The 14,982-nt window shown below is 42.0% G+C and overlaps 1 protein-coding gene across 2 annotated transcripts in view; it reads right to left on the reverse strand.

The window, feature by feature from the left end:
* COL26A1 (collagen type XXVI alpha 1 chain) overlaps positions 1-14,982 on the reverse strand; it is a 382,256-nt gene that overhangs the window by 248,267 nt on the left and 119,007 nt on the right. The gene's annotated exons all lie outside the window — the stretch shown is intronic.

Genomic DNA, 14,982 nt, shown 5'->3' on the forward strand with positions numbered 1-14,982 from the left:
AGATATTTCCCATACCTATAACCTTATAACCTAGAAATAAAAATACTTCATAAAGTATATAGCACATAACTTTTTTCTTATTTATGTACCTGAATACAGCAGCAGACAGCTACTCTAAGAGCCGTCACTTACATCTGCTTTGTTTTTATGGGCTACAAATATAAGTTATGAGATGGCATAAAATGGGATAAGGCTTTGAGGAGCCCTGAGCAGAGCTCATATGTGTCCAGACTGAGTGATACTTTGACTTCAGAATGATCCAGGTTGGGCACCGTCAGGCTACTGAAAGCTTATGTTAGATTTGCACTCAAGATCGGCACTTAAGCATTTTGGTTTTTAAACTGTTTTAGAACATGCACAAAATGTTTTGGTCTTTTTCAACGGACAATTATTATAAGTATCCTGTGTATAATAGAGTATAATAGTTGTCAGACACAATAGATGGATAGTTTTAACCAGCAACAGTGTTTATTGTATTCAGGGGCACCGCAACGGTTTTATGTTGGGGGGGGGGGGAGACAAGATATAATCTCAATTTGACACCCCCTATATTGCTACATGTCAACCCCCCCCCCCCAACAGGAGAAAGTGGGTGATGCCAGGGGTAAGCAGTGGGTGAAGTAGAGGGGGATGGTGAGAAGCAGTCAATGATAGGTAGAGATAGTAGGAAATGGGGAGGCAGCGAGTGAGTGGGAGAGGCAAAGGGTGGGGGTAAAGGGGGACAGGGAGAGACAGAGGGTGATGTGGTTAGGAAAGAGAGGCCAAGGTGATGGAAAGGAACATGGTGCCTGAGGTAGTGGGTGATTGAGGAGGCAGTGTGTGACAGAGAGGAAGCCATGGGTCACCAGAGGTTTCCCCCACAGGGGGTTTTTCCTCTCCTGAGTGCTAAAGGATGACTCTTTGTGAGTCACGAGGCTACCACCAGCTTGGTCCACTTATAGGACAAGCTTGTAATATGGACTGACTAATCTTGGTCAAATACTGTATTTATAAAGCAGAGTAAAAAAATTGTAATTTCCTTTAAAACTCAATAAAGTTATTTTACTTTAAAAATCAATTTTGCCTGATTGTGTCTTTGTTACTACTAATGTATAATATCAAGGGGAAGGGACTGTAAGACCTAGCAAGGGAAAGGCGTACAGTGTGCTGATAATAAATATTAGGATGTTAATGGAAAAATTGATGACAGTGGATGTATGCTGCTGATAGGTGGTCAAGCATTAGGTAGAGAAATATTTTATTAGATTGTAAGTAGGAGATACAGTACATAAAAGACAATAATAATTATATCATAACTGGGGGATAAATGCTTAAGTATATCTGCTGCTACATCATCATGAAGAGGATTCCATGATATTTTGCAAATAAAGAAAGAAGTATAAAAGAGAAAAAATGGAAAAAAAAAACAAAGAAGAAAGAAAACAAAATAAAAACAAAAAATAAAAACAAAATAAAATACTGTGAATCCAAAAATAATATATTCATTCCTAAATATCTATTTATCTTGGTTGTACTTGGGAATTTATTACTCTACCTATTAGTGTCCCTGTTTTAAATGTATTTATCATGGAAGATATTTACCATTGTGCCCTAACCACATGTACAAGCACACACTAGGGTTAATTTGTGTCAATAGCCAATTAATTTACTTGTATTTTTTTGTGAGAGGAAACTGGTTTACCCAGTGGAAAGCCATGCAAGCATGGGGAGAATATACAAATGCCACAAAGTTAGGGCCATTTTGGGAATTAAACCCATTACATTTTTGCTCTATCTATCTATCTATCTATCTATCTATCTATCTATCTATCTATCGGGTTAGGTACATCCTAATGGTCAAAATCCTGATGGATGCTTAACTACCATCCCCCCCACAGCCTCACCCTACCATATATATCTATCTATCTATTACTGCGGGGTAATTGAGTGTGTCGTTGGATATAGTGCAGGGTGAGGGAGTGCGTCTGTGTCATATAGCACAGGCTGCAAGGTTAGGGAGCATGTTGGTGTGATAGAGCGCAGGCCACAGGGTGAGGGAGTGCGTCAGTGTGATAGAGCTCAGGCCGTCGGGTGAAGGAGTGCGTCAGTGTGATAGAGCTCAGGCCGTGGGGTGAAGGAGTGCATCATTGTGGTAGAACGCAGGCTGCGGGGTGAGGGAGTGCGTCAGTGTGATAGAGTGCAGACTGCAGGGTGAGGGAGTGCGTCAGTGTGATATAGCGCAGGCTGCAGTGTAAGGGAGTGCGTTGGTGTTATAGAGCCCAAACTGAGAGGAGAGAGAGCACGTCAGTGTGATAGAATGCAAGCCACAAGTTGAGGGAGTGTGATAGAATGCAGGGTGAGGGTCGGTGTGACAGAGTGCAGGCCACAGGGTGATAGATTGATAAGCTTGCGAGCAGGGCCCTCCTACCTTTTTGACTGTCTGTAAATACCCTGTTTGCTGTATCACTGTCTCCTTTTGTAAAGCGCAACGAATATGCTGCGCTATATAAGAAACTGTTAATAAATAAATTATAATAATAAATGAGGGAGTGTGCCCAGTTTACAGTATGTTCCAGCATGGGAAGGGGTTGATCATGTTTGATGGGGTGGAGGGCCCCAAAGATAACAGTATATGGGGCCCCATGATTTCTGTTGCCGGCCCTGATGGTATATAATTAATTTCTGCTGTCAGTGCTGGTAACACTTAATGCATTGTTCAATGCAAGTGGCCCTCAGAACATATAATACTGCCCTATGGGATAAATAAAAGATTAGGCTAGACAGGAAGAAATATGTAATGCAATATAAATAACGTGTAGTGACCATGCACAAAAGTGAAAAGCACATGAACTGACCACTGTGGTGATTGAATTCTAGATAAAAGTGTGAATTCTTGCTCATAAAAACATTTCATTAAAAGGCAAATATAATATAAAATAAGATACCCCTGTGAATAAAGGGGGACATAAATTATAACATAAACTCTGGAAAAATAAGAAAAGTGTGTCAGTAAATTACTTGACAAGGCTTTGGCTGCTGCTTTTCATGGAAAGTCATTATAAAGTACATGTCCCTTGATGTATTTTTATTTTTCACTAATAAACTACTGTACATGGTTATACAGTAGTCTACACACAGAATAAGCACATAAGAAAATAATGGGTGTTTATTACCAAAGGGCCACACAAAATACTTTCACATTTTGGATATTTTGGCCTTGATTACTAAAATGTTCTTATGCATTTCATTGTATTCAATGGGGAAATTTACTAAGATCTTGAAATACGGCCGATGCCGGGGACGACTGCATACGACCGGCATTGGCTGTATTTTTGGGAAATTACAATTCGTTAATAGGGCAGATTTACTAATCTATATAATAATTTACTGGATTTGTATTTCCCGATGGTGTAAGCGGCCCTATTTTTTTCAATTCTCATTTCTATTTGGTGGTCGTATATACGGCCGACAAATACAAATACGAATGGGCAGCCTGCACGGATCACACTGGCGTAACTATAGCACCGCTATAGTTACACCTCCCCCCAATCCCCCGCAGGCTTTCCTATTTCGCTGGTCCCGGCGGCTCCGTTCTTCTGCTGAGGACCACCACAAAATGGCCTCCCCCATATAGCACACAGTTCTCTGAAACTGTCTGCTGTATGGGGGCGGCCATTTTGTGGTGGTCCTCAGCAGAAGAACGGAGCCGCCGGGACCAGCGCGAAAGGTAAGGCTGCGGGGGATTGGGGGGTTTGAATGGGCGGCGGGCGGCGCCCCCCCCCCCCTAACGGGGGGGCGTGCCCAAAACGTAGCTACGCCACTGACGGATCAGTCAGATCTGTACAGGCTGCTGTGTGCAAAAAGAGATTAATTAAATAAATCATTTTCAAAATGGCGATGACGTATGCATTTGTATTCCTGAATAGGAATATGAATAGGAATGGCCGTAAATGTGAATTTATTGCTTTATATGGACAGATATGGCTACGAAAAGGCGTATTCGTTGCCATTTCAGATCAGTAAATTTCCCCCAATATCTTTTTTATAACTGAGGTTTAAGAGGCCTATTTACTTAGGTACAAATAACACACATACATTCTTTTTTCACATGATTTCAGTGCCATTCCTATTCAAGAAAAGGCTAATGCAGGAGATACTGTATCATAGTGGGATCTCTCTTCAAGTTCCTTTTCTGGATTTAAAATACATGCAATATAAATTGAATAATGAATACTGTTTTGTGTGTACATTTTTCTGATTGGTTGTGAAGAAAGATATTTGAATATCTGTATTTTTGTAACAACTGGCTCCGCCTTCCCCTACTCAATGAAAATGGAAACAGAGAATCTCAGTGCAGCTAAATGAGAATCAGAAGAGAAAGAAGTTTTAGGAGGAGGACTCTAGCAGGGACACTGGACTTTCCTCTCCCCGGCAGCAGCAATAAAGGTGAGTTGTGCTGTTGCTGGGTAATTATGGCACATTGGGGGCATCTGTGTTTCAGGCACTGTGGGGGCATACCTGACAATGTGCGGACATACCTGGCACTACCTGTCAATGTGGGGGCATATCTGGCACTGTGGGGAAATACTGGGCGCTGTGGCAGCATACCTGGCGCCATGTGGGCATACTTGGCTCTGTGGGGGCATACCCAGCACCATGGGGTTATACCTGGCGCCATGGGGGCATACCTGGCGCTGTGGGGGCATACCTGGTGCTGCACTATTGGGGGCATATGTGTATCACTCCCCCATTTTCATTGTTCGCACCCCATGTGGTTACACCAATTTTTTTTGCCCCCACACAGTATCGCAAGAGTATTTATTTAGAATGGCACCACAATCTGGGGGGCATTGTTTATCTGACACTGCTGGGGAGCATTGTGTTTCTGGCATTATTGCGGGTATTGGGGGCATTGTGTAACTGGCCTGCTGGTGGCATATGTATATATGGCACAGCATCTCAAAGCACTGTCCATGCCCACATAGCGGAAAAATGGGGATGTGGCCTCGCAGGAGTACCACAATAGTAGGTCATGCCCCCTAATTTCAGATATCCCTTCTCCTCTGCCTCCAGTGTTGGGAGATATGTATGCGACATATTGGACATTACAGTGTGTGGCATAATGTGTAATGGGTATTTTTCGATTATTATGCACATTTCTTTTAGAACTTAGTGGGCCCTATAACCACATTTAAAAGGGGCTCCTGTCCCAATGCTTCTAGAGCACAGGTTCTCAAACTCGGTCCTCTCTGCCCCACACAATGCATTTTTTTCAGGTCTCCTCACAGAATCACAAGTGAAATAATTAGCCTCCACCTGTGGATCTTTTAAAATGTGTTAATGAGTAATGAATGCACCTGTGCACCTGCTGGGTGGCCCAGAAAACGTGAACTGTGTGGGGTTCTGATGACCGTGTTTGAGTTAGCGAGACACATATCCACAACAGTTGTTCATTTTATGCTACATAATAGTATTGCCTTTATTTAGAATATATTTTATGAATTGGTAGACATGATATGGTGAGAGGTATATTTATGCCCTTCAACTCTAACCTCATCTTAATCCACACTCTGCTGTGTTATTGACTATGTTTTCCCAACTGATTGCCTCTTCCATTCCTACCTCCAGACATTCTCTGGTGGTTCTCCTACCCATTGGAACCCACTCTTTCTCCCTATCTGACTTTCCAACATTCCCCAATTCTTCATACATGGCACTTAAAACCCATTTGTATATGAATGTCTATCAACTCTCCCTTATTCACCCTTTTATTCTAGCACACTAATTAACCCTTCTATATTATCTCTTTCCTACAGATTCTATGTTCAACTGAAAAGTGGGCTCTTACCTTTTGTACACTTTTTTAATTCACCAAGCCATTACCTAATCCTATTTGCAATTTGGCTCTGAAGCTGACTGTTGTTCCACCAAAACTGGTCCACAGTTTCAGCCAGTGCCACTATTCCAGTTATGCAAACTGGACTTGCATCAATGATTATTGACTGCCATATATGGTGTATAGTGTTTTATTATCCTGCTATGTTTGCATTGTACTGTTTATGCCCCAATTATGATTGTACTGAATTTATTATGTGTGCTTTTGTATGTTACTCCAGACCACTTGTGGCACCCTATAAATAAAGAACGGTGGAGGTGGTATTGACGATGATGGAAATAATAAAAACAACAATGATAATAATAATAGATAACCAAAGTTCACAGTAAAATTACTTGGTGGTATAAAACTAGGAAACATAAAATAAGCAATCCTTAATTACAACCCTTGGCCTCCTCATGCTCCACTGGAACAGTTTACAGGACAAAGATGGAACACGTGTACATATCACAGATCAAAGATCTGTATGATGTATTAAATTTAGGGCAGTAGAACAAGGTCATCTGACCCTTTAGCAAGCTCAGCATTCTCTGCATAATGGAACGTATATGCCCTGTGATATGGCGCTCCAACAAGGCTCCCCTCCGCACAAGAGTTAAATTCTTCAGTTACTCTTTAATTAAAACAATGTGCAGCCAGAGGCTCTAAGTAGATACCCAGCAGCTGGTGGTGGTTAAGGAGTTACTTTTCTCAAGCTAAATCTATTAGAAAGGGTCAAGATATTTGACGGTGAACAGAACTTAACGATTGTTCCTTCTTATGAGCATCTGTAAGGTCTGAATTTAGAATGCAACAATTTCCAGTATATCAAAAATCTTCTACCAAAAATTTCCATTGCAAAAACCAAACATGGTCAGGTCCCATCCTGGCTGGCGGGTCGCCAGAACGTCCGTGCTGGCGACTCGCCAGCAGCCGCGCCAGCGAATACACTGAGACACGCGTGCGTCTCACGCGCACGCGCGTCTCAGTCTCCATCGCCAGCGCGACGGAAACCCTGTCCGTCTCCGCCTCAGGGAGACGGACAGGGTTAGGGGGGGTTAGGGGGGGATGTGGGCAGGCGGCGGGGACCCCGGGTTACCGCCGGCAAGCCGGCGGGGACCCGGGGGAACGGATGGAAGCGCTGTCGGAAGGGGACACGCGCGCCTCTCGTGCGCGCGCGTCCCCTTCTCACCATCGCCATGGCGCTGGCGGGTGATGGCGGCTGGCGACGCCAGCGCCATCCCCTGCCATGATGGGACCAGACCCATCTGTATAACAGATCGTTCACCGGTTCCCAACCATCTCTGAGGCTCTCCGGAAGATTCCGTGTCTTACTAGGGAGTTTTGTATTTATACTGTAGTCCTAGATACATTTTTACTAGCTTAGCTAACATTCGTTTTCAGTGGTTTCAATTATGTTCTCCAACAAGCAGTTTGGGAATATGTTTGGAGTGCAGTGCTTTGTTAAAATAACATTATACACTAATTAGGAATTAGAGTTAGCTCACCATATACTGCAATAAACCAACTTTAAATTTGGTTTAAGTGTAATCTGCCTCTCGGAATATAAAATAAAAATGTAAAAATAAAATTGTACGAGATTATATAAACGTTTATGATACTTTTTGACCCAAATTTGTTCTTCTGAAAATCATATTATGAATTTTACGTGCCAACGTTCAGGAATTCGATAGCACTGATGGAGGATTTCTGTTTCACAATTGGATCTGAGAATTCTGGCACCAGATGGACGGGCTTTTTTTTTTTTAATTATAGAACATTTATGGGTAGACTAATGATCTATCTTCAGCATCTTGCAGAAGACTCACTTGGATACCAGTGGTTAATGTTATATAAAAACACCAGTAGATTTGGTTTACATGTTTCAGCCTCCATGTGTGGTCCAGGCTATTCACAGTAGAGGAAAATAGCATACAGTAGAACACCCATATTGACAGTGCCTTGATGAAGCTTTGATAAAGCTGAAGAAGTACATGTTATGCTGTTTGTTGAATAAACTTCACTATGTATAGGTTACCGAAAGATTGTGGTGGCATTGCAGATACTTTATGTGCAAATGTGCCCTGTTGCACATAGACCCCAACCTCAATCTAGTCCATATGTTTACCGTATCAATAGGAACAAAAATATAGGTGCATGTCACAAAATGTTCATTGCACTTTGGGCCTCCAAGACAATAAGGGCCTTATTCTGGTTCATGCACGCACCCTTGCAAATGAACCAAACCCCGCCTTGTGAATGGTTAGCCCGCACAACCAATTTGCATGGCAAATTCGTTTGCAAGGCTTGCAAACGGATGTTTTACATGAACATGCCAGCGGGTACCTCCCCCTTCGTTCGATGGTCACCGACCATCGAATGATGGTGAAGGCATCCGCATATGTAAGAGTGGCCCAGACCACTCATACATATCAGCAAATAAAGGCAGGGAATTGGGTGGGCAGCTGACATCTGGCTATGTCAGCTGTCTGCCCCCTGCACGTGCGTCATGACCACATTGACATACAGTATGTACACCCAGGGTTTTAATGGGAACGCCCATGAAATGCAGGGCGTACACATATGCTAATGCCCCAGCCCAGCACTCCACGCCCCTCTCCACCCCCCCTTTCGCAAGGCTGGGAGCGTGCACTCGGCAACCAGACTTCTTGCCGAGTTTGCACGCACCCAGCGTATACACAAGTCCAAAAACATCGGTCCCTGTGCGAATTCACGTCCGAGCGAAGGAACCAGAATAAGGCTCTATATGTAGATGCATTGTGTAAGTCAATTGAATCACATTTAGTATTAGAAAGTAGTTATGGGGATCAATTTTAGTGTGACTCATAAAATTCTATTTCCCAAAGATAAGGTAGACTTAACTAAGACTTGGCAAATAATAAACCTATGCAGATGTGCACTATAAAGATATTGTAACTGGAAAGGTATATGTAGCCAGGTACATGGGACATTTTATATATAATTAGTCCTTTTGGAAGTTGTATGTACAGTACGGTAATATGAGTAACATAGAAAATTCATTTATATTAAATTATTTATAGATATTCAAGAAGGATATAAAGGAAAATGCAGTATTCTTCCTAATACAATAAATATCAGAATGATGGGGATACTCCGGGGAAATAAGAGAAAGTATTTCTTTAATAAAAGTGAACATTTCAGCAGAGGTGTCAGGGCAAGTGTAGTAAAGGGATTAAAATACACTTGGAGTTGGTACAAGTCAACTGTGCAGGGGTAATAAAAGGAAATCTGTAGGGCCTATGGTTTAACGGGAGACGTAGAGTGTGTCTTAAATTAATTGATTTGGAATTTGCTGTTTAACATTTCTTTTCGCTTTCAAAAAAAGCTACTGTCTGTAATGAGACATTTCTGCCATCCTATTATTTACAAACAGCCTGAGGCCTGAGGAAAAGGCATATTTTACATTTAGGACTTCAGAATAAAATTAGATGGGCAGTCATGGATGGAAGACCATTCATGATTGGATTCCCATTTATTGTGCTGGTTTACAGGAGATGACGCATTTCACACCTCTTCAGGAGCAGTGAACTTTATGTTTTAGAAATTTTCTTTAGATTTTGTCCATATGGATTACATTGGATCAAGAACAGGAGAACTTTGCACTACATTAAATATTATGGAGGACAATAGAGTCATTTTGTTCATATATTCATTTATTTACTGAATGAGGGCATTCCAATTTTTTAAGTTTTGAATGGGTTCAGAAATAGAGATATACCGTATGCCCTAATGGAGACACTATGGGTGAAATGTAATAAAATGAGAGAATCACAAAATGAGAGATTTGGCAAGAAATCTCCAGGTTTTTTAAAAACGGCAATCATTTACACTGCTAACTCAAACGTCACCAGCCATGGATTTTGAACTGAAACAAATCACCACAAACTGACAAAATCCTTCACTTTTAGTACAACTTCACATAATACACTGACCTGCTATTATTACAACATCCAATGGCTGGTTCCCTCTTACCGGTAGCATACCTCTCCACTGTCCCGATTACAGTGGACAATTTTGCTAATTGGACATGGGTGAGGGAAGAGTTGGGATAGCCAGTGATCACCATTGCTCTGCAGAAAAAGACTGTATTCTGCAGAGCAGCTAGTGGTCAGTGAATACATGTCGTACGCATGTACACGGCATTGTTTTAGTGCAGGGGGGGGAGCCTGGGTAGCGCTGAGCACGCCCCTTAAATGACAATGGTGGGAATCATGCCACGAGGCCCCGCCCCTTTGCCACACCCCTTCTGCCAGAGGGCCCACCCCCTTTTCAGCCACGGTTGGAGAGATACAGTATGCAGTTGGTGCTGGTTCTCAGGGGCTGTGGAAGTCTTAAGTGGGTGTTATAGATGTCTGCAACTGCCATAGGTTTTCAAGCGCTATTCGATTTATAATTTAAGCTATTGATATATTAGGAAGTCTCTGAGCATTACTCAGTTCCAGAGTATTGGTCTCAGCCAGTACTCCAGCATCTGGTCCCATTGTAACTGTCTCCTCTACATGCACAGGGGTAGCAGAAGCCCCCTACTGAAAGGCCTGATACATACATACATACATAAGGCCTGATATTAAGGCCTTAATACATTAGGCCTGATTCTGGGTAGGCATGTAGATGACTTCTGACAAACAAATGAGAAGTACACTTGCAGTGCCTCTGGAAATCTATCTCAGTGCATCCTATGGCAGGCACAGTTCCTCTGGCTCTAATTTATCATGGATCGCTAAGTTGCTATTATCCAATAGTTGCTGCCCAGAAAGAAAGAAATATTCTTCTGGTAGTGGTCATTGCTGATGTGTCGACTCACTCGAAAAATTCCTGAAACACACCCAAAAAATGCCATGTTTCCTCCACTAAACGCTGGCCTCCTGTCAATTAAATTGTAATTGCATTTAAGCAGAATGCATACGCAAAATAATTAGCAAATTGCCGGTTCCATAACCAACTGGATTGCATTTTCTCGATTTAGCAATTCATGACAAATTAGGCCCACTATCTGAGTACGCCTGTCTGTGTGAGTGGTTTGTGCTATTTAGATACAACTGCTGTTAGCGTCACTAGACTCCTATGTCTGCCTAGCCACCTCCTAGTACTGCCCAGAAATGCCCACTACCTAGCCACCCCCTGCTGCTGCTCAGAAATGCCCACTAAAAAGCACACTCTGTGGGACCAAATTCACCCTGCATCTCCATGCATTTGGAATGCATGTGCAGTACTGAAACCCATAAGCCATCTGTGTACATATCCAGGGCTTGAAAGCAGGTAAAAAAAATGGGCTTTACTAATGGGAGGGGCTTTGGCCAACTGTAGGCGGTCTGGCCATGCTCCTGTAAAAATAAATAAATACATTTGCAGGGGTTGCGATCTGTGTGCCAGATGACAGGTTGCTGCTGCTGCAGCTGCTTCTCTCCCCCGGTCAGCACACAGCACTAAGCAGTGTTTGCTGAGCAGGGGAGAGAGGGTGTGCTGCTGCGGCAGCCTGCCCTCTCTAACCCCACTGCCCGCTCTCTGTAGCAGGGGAGGGGGGTGCAGGACCGGGGTGCCCTCCATCAGACCCAGGCCCCGGTAAAAAGTACCCCCCCCCCCCTCTTGACGGCACTGTACATGACAGCTCAGAGTGCGTCTCAGAAAAGGCATTTAATGTTGCTGGAACTTTCACTATAGACTTAGCTCTTCTGATTTACTTTCCCAACAGCAGGGAACAATACGGTAACATATATCAATTTGTACAACTGTTCAGTGCTGGTGACCGCAAATTATTTTTCAGACTTGTAAAGGGAAAAAATATTCTGTCCTATTCACCTAATGCAAGTGTTAATTTGAAGCATATTGGTCTCTAAACGGCTGTTACTCTTTTAGACAATTGCTCTAATATATTTCACTCATTTGTACCATTAGTTATTGGCTGGAAGAATGCGTACTACTTTGTAAATAATTTATAGCATCTTTGAGATTTAAGCAGTAAACTAAAGTAATAAACCGAAATGGGCTCGTTTTGGCAAGCTGTGGCGCATTGTGCATTTTACTTAGTGTCACATTTTTCTAGAAGTCCTTTAAATGCCAAAAAGAGTAAATAATAATAATAGCATAAATAAATATTATATGGTTTTTATTTTTATAGTATAAGTATAAGCAATAAAGATACCAATATACTGTATAACATTGTGTATGACATTTATCACGAAGATGTTGGTCCTCCTTTAGTTCTAGGTGGAGATAACGTAGAACCATTAGACAGGTAGAAAGTGCAATGACGGTAAAAATTTTATGTCAGTAATTTATTAGATTTTGCAATCCATAGATGTGTCAAAACATTAGAATTTACATTCATGCTCTACCACAGAGACCTCAAGCCACAACACAGTCTGGATGTTTGATGACTGCCCGTCAAAGGGTTGGCAACCTTTAAGTAACACTAAATAATAAACCTCAGAAAACTGTACAGACAACCAAAAGCCATTAAAGTTTTAAGAGATGACTAATGAAGGCAATGTCATTCCAATCTACATTGGTCGAACGTTACATATCTAATCCAATAAACTGGAAGTAGCACAATATAAAAGCTGGGAAATAAGAATGACTGTATTAGGATACTAAAAAAGGAATGTATGAAGAAGGCAAAAATGTAATCTAGTGTTATTTAGGAATTATTCATTGCAACTGGAAATAGGGAAGGGGTTATTTCAAGGCCAGCAATGAAGTTGTAGTGCCAGCTTTCTTGTACATATACAGCATATATATATATATATATATATAATCTTTTGTGTTGTTCGGCACTCCGGACGATGTAGTCACTTACCGCGGTGCCCTTAATATCGTTTGTACAGGGTGCAATCCCCGTCCTGGGATCAGGCACAGGGGAAGGAAAACGGCACTCGCGGATTTTTGTAATTATATTTTATAAATTTATGGTGACATCAGATACAGCATACCGACGTTTCAAGGCTTGTCAGCCTTTTCTTCAGGATGCGCTGTAAAGTGCATATAGTGCTAGTGCAGTGGAATAAACAGAGCAGTCTGCTCTCTTACCTTATGTAGCTTAGTCAGTGAAGCTTTCCCCAGCATGCACGGCACACAGCTTCCGGGACCCACTGTTCAGCCCACAATGATGTCAGACTGTTACCATGGTAACCCTGGACGCCTAGTTCCCTGTCTGCCGGGTGTGGCTTGAGTGAAAGTGCTCTAAAAACAGAGAAAGTGCTCTAAAAACAGAGAAGACCAACATTAAAAGCTTGTTGGATGTTTGTTACATAAAATCACACAAGTGTTAAAAATCGCTACAGTTAAAAGGTGCAGTGAGTGTTAAATGTTAAAATACAGGTTCTCAGTACTAAATTTAGAAATGTATTAATGGTATGCACTCTGCCTTATGTGTACCTTAAAGCGCCCCTACATATTATAACAAAAATGGATACTTTAAAAAATACATAGTCAAAAAAAGGGGCATGCATGGTAAGCAAATGATCGGTCGACACAGCCGTGTCGACCTCCACAATAAATCCTCGTTATTGTTATACAATTAGATGGTATATGCTTCTCTCTGTCCCTGTATGAGAAAAAGGGGGTTAGAACATGTTATTTATACAAAGGCATTCCATGCAATCATTTCGTTTAGGCCCGCTGGTGCCATGGTGTTCAATCTAAAAATCCACTGGGACTCGCGTTGTGTTAAAAGTCTCTGCCTGTCTCCTCCCCGGCTCAGTGGGGGGATATGGTCGATTATTTGACATTTTAGATTGGCTAGAGTATGTCCATGGTTTTTAAAGTGGCGAGCGACTGGTTGATTAATGTCTTTCCCTTGTAGGCTTGCTACGATGGCAGATCTATGTAAAGCCATCCGGACTCTTAGATTTACAATAGTTTGGCCCACGTAATACTTGCCACATGGGCACATTATAATATAAATAATGAAGGGGGTTCTACAATTCACCACATGATTAATTTTGTAAATCTGGCCGGTTTGGGGATGCTTAAAGGAGGAACCTGCTTCCACATGGTTACATGTCGTGCATGAAGGGCATTTATAGCACCCTGGTTTTTTTTGCTGGATGTTGAACAAAGTCGGAGATGGAGGTTTTGTTATGTTGGTTCTAACCAACATATCGCGCAGGTTTCGACCCCTTTTATAGCTCGGCATAATGTCCTTGTCTCTGAAGCAGGGTAGTTGCCTATCACAACGGACAACTGGCCATATTGCTTTGAGGGCTCTGGGTAAAACTTTAGTCGCTGGGGTGTATGTCGTTACCACTGGGATTTTATTGAACGCTGAGGTAGATTTCTTAGGTTTTCCTGTGAGTAGCTGATTGCGGGGGATTTGTAATATCTGTGCCTTTTGTTTTTTCAAAACAGCTTTGTCATATCCCCTAGCTGCAAACTTATCCACCATAGTATCCAATTCTTGCGAGAGGATGGTACTGTCGCTGTTAATTCTGGCCACCCTCATCATTTGAGATTTGGGTAGGCTTCGCTTCAAGGCTGGTGGATGGTTGCTGCTAGCTTTTAATAACGTGTTCCTGTCGGTTTCTTTGTAATATACAGATGTTACTACCTTGTTGTTCTTAAGTTCGATGTTGACATCCAAATAGTTCACTTTGACAGCGTTGATATGGTATGTGAACTTGATGGGATTTTGGTAATTGTTGATAGCATCTATGTGGTTACTAAGCTTTTTCTGTGGACCAGTCCATATGAGCAAGAGGTCGTCGATATAACGTGTATACAGCCCTATATGTCGACTGATGTTGTCATCTGAAAAAAAGAAGTCGTTCTCTTGTTCGAACATGTAAACATTCGCAAGGGCTGGAGAGACATTCGACCCCATAGAGCATCCCGTCAATTGTAGGTAGTAACAACCGTTGTGCAGGAAGTAGTTTCTGGTGAGTGTTAAATTTAATAATTCCAAGAATAGGGGTATGTCCAAAGCTGAGAAATTAACTTTATGAAGGAATGACCTCATCGAAGAAAGTGCATGTGCATGAGGTATAACCGTGTATAAACCGTGTTATAATATGTAGGGGCGCTTTAAGGTACACATAAGGCAGAGTGCATACCATTAATACATTTCTAAATTTAGTACTGAGAACCTGTAT

This window comes from Crinia signifera, chromosome 2 (genome assembly GCF_055691185.1).
Source record: "Crinia signifera chromosome 2, ASM5569118v1, whole genome shotgun sequence".
In the NCBI taxonomy this organism is placed as follows: domain Eukaryota; kingdom Metazoa; phylum Chordata; class Amphibia; order Anura; family Myobatrachidae; genus Crinia; species Crinia signifera.